This window comes from Fukomys damarensis, unplaced genomic scaffold (genome assembly GCF_012274545.1).
Source record: "Fukomys damarensis isolate Sample0158 unplaced genomic scaffold, DMR_v1.0_HiC HiC_scaffold_14, whole genome shotgun sequence".
NCBI classification, from domain to species: Eukaryota; Metazoa; Chordata; class Mammalia; order Rodentia; family Bathyergidae; genus Fukomys; species Fukomys damarensis.
In genome coordinates, this window is record NW_022900926.1 from 64,846,971 (window position 1) to 64,850,034 (window position 3,064).

The window sequence follows — 3,064 nt, forward strand, 5'->3', positions numbered from 1 at the left end:
TGCAGTCTTGTTCACTCAGAGGCCACACAAACCTAGGTCTTTTAGATTCCCTGAAGATAGATCCCAGTGCAAACCCTAATGAAAAAAATCAGCAGCCAAATGATCTACCTCAAATCCTGCTCTAACATAATCCCCCCAAAATTCCTGAAATTGGACAGGGAGAAGGTGTTCACCTGAAAGAAAAAGAAGTCTGTAAAGATTTGAAGAGATATTTTCATTTTCAAATGCACAGACACCAATAAATCTACATGGATCCTAAGGAACAGGTTATATATGATACCATAAAAAATAAAAACTGCTCCAGCTAATAATTCAAATTTAAAAATTGCTTGACAAGAAAATAAGATAATCTTTGTAAAAAATTTCAATAAGGTGTAAGAAAAGACAGGTATCCTACTAAAGGAAATACCATTAAAATTCATTAAATTTCATTAAAAATGAAGCTCATAAAGAACTTACAAAATTTTAGAATTGAGGAATAAAATGAAAAATATGAATACTTTGGTAGAAACTTCAGCAAAATATTACACAAAAGAAATAATAGAAAATTTGATACTTAAAATAAGTAATATCTAAATTTTAACACAGGAATTAAACCAAAGACTATACCAACAACAGTAGTAGAAATGAAAAGATATTTAAACAAGACAAAGTCTTCCAGCTTACCAAAGGCAAATTCTGGTGAAAATGAGATGGAAAAGTCTGATGATCAACCACCTGGACAATCTGAACTGATAGCACAGAAAGTAAAAAACAAAACAAAATACAAAACCAGCTGAATGAGGCTCTAGAAATACTCAAAACATTGGGGATTTAGCTCAATGTTTCTGCTGCCTGCCTCACAAGTGGAAGGTCCTGAGTTAGATACCCATTACCAACCAAACAAACAAAAAGAAATATTCAAACCATAAATACTTTCCCAGATAAAAGGCTTGATTAGAGACTCTAGAAAATAAACAGATAAAACAATAGGTCAGTTCAGGACAATGATGAAAGCCATAAATTCTCAGCATAGGGCAGAAATGGAAACCATGAAGTCCAAACATGAGAAAGAAATACAATCCATGAAACATATTCAAACTGATATCCAGGAGATTAAAAACTCTTAAAAATATGGATAGCAGACTAACCCAAACTGAAGACAGAATATCAGATATAGAAGACAGGATGGTGGTCAGTGACCATGAAGAGAGATCTCTTAAAAATAGTAAGGGACCATGAGAAACAACAGCTCCTAGATGACACAAAGAAGAATAACATAAGATTAGTAGGAGTCCACAAAAAAAACAGGAGAAAGTAAAAATGACATGAAAAAACTACACAGAATTAATGATAGAAAACTTCCCAAATGGAGCAAAAGAACTTGACATACAGATAAGGAAGGCATATAGGATTCCAACTAGTTATAATAAAATAAGATCTACACCTAGACATATAATAATGACGATCCCAGAAACCCAGCAGTAGTACAAAATACTGCAAGAGCTTAGAGAAAACAAACAAATCACATGCAAAACAAAGCCCATCAGAATCACAGCAGACTTTTCAACACAAATGCTCAAGTCAAGGGGAGCCTAGAGTGTAGTATTTCAAGTCTTAAAAGAAAACAACCTCCAACCTAGACTGATGTATCCTGCAAAACTCTCTTTCCAAATTGATGGGGAAATAAGCTACTTACATGACAAAGAACACCGAAAAACTTCATGAATACCAAACCAACACTACAAACAATTTTAAATAATATCATAGAAAAAACAACGAAGGTCACAACACCATGAGGCCCAAAAGAGCAAAGCAATTAGGCAAGGGAAGAAACTAAATGTAGAGGGGGAAAATTATAAAGAGCCAACAACAGGAAAATAACATGACAAATGAATACATACCAGTTATAACTATCAATGCCAACAGCCTCAATTCACCAATCCAAAGAAATAGACTGGCAGACTGGATTAAGAAGCAAAATCCAACAATGTGTTGTATGCAAGAAACACACCTACTTCGAAAAGAAACTCATAGACTGAAAGTAAAAGGATGGAAAACAGTTCTACATGAAACAGGAACCCAGAAAAAAGCAAGGGTAGCCATCTTATTTGCAGACAAAGTAAATTTCAAACCAAAACTAATTAAGCTAGACAAAGAAGGTCACCACAGCCTTGTAAAGGGAACAATCCAACAGGATGAGATGACAATCATAAATATATATGCCCCAAACAATAATGCCTGCAACTATATAAAATAAATATTAAGGGATGGGAAACACCAAATAAGCACTAATACAATTGTAGTGGAGGACCTAAATACCCCACTATCACAAATACAGAGACAGACCACCTAGATGAAAAATAACAAAATACTAGAACTGAACCAAGCTTTTGAACAAATGGATTTAATAGATGTCTACAGAGTGTTCCACCCACAAAATCAGAATATACTTTCTTTTTGGCTGCACATGGGTCATTCACCAAAATACATTTAAGTAAGTGCAAAGGTATTGAAGTTATCCCATGTTTATTATCAGATCATAGTGCAATTAAACTGGAGATCAATAGCATAAGAAACTGTAAGAACTTCACAAACACATGGAAATTAAATAACACTTTACTGAACAGCAGAAATTAAAGAAAATTTTAGACAGTTTTTACAACTTAATGAAAATGCCAGTGCAACATACAGGAATGTATGGGACACAATCAAAGCAGTTTTATGTGGGAAATTCATTTCAGTGAATGTCCACACTAGGAAAACTGAGCAAGCTCAAATCAACAACCTAATGGTGAATCTTAAGCTCCTAGAAGAAGAAGAGCAAGAGAAACCCAAAGCTCATACAAGAGAGCAAATTATAAAGATCAGAGCAGAAATCGATGCAATGGAGATTAAGAGAATGATTTTTAAAAACCCAATGAATTGAAGAGTTGGTTTTTTGAAACAATAAATAAAATTGATAAGCCCTTAGCCAACCTTATTAAAAAAAGGAAAGAAAAGGCTCAAATTCATGCAATTAGGAAAGAAAATGAGGTCACAACAGATCCAGCAGAAATCCAGAGGATCATCAATACTTACCTGA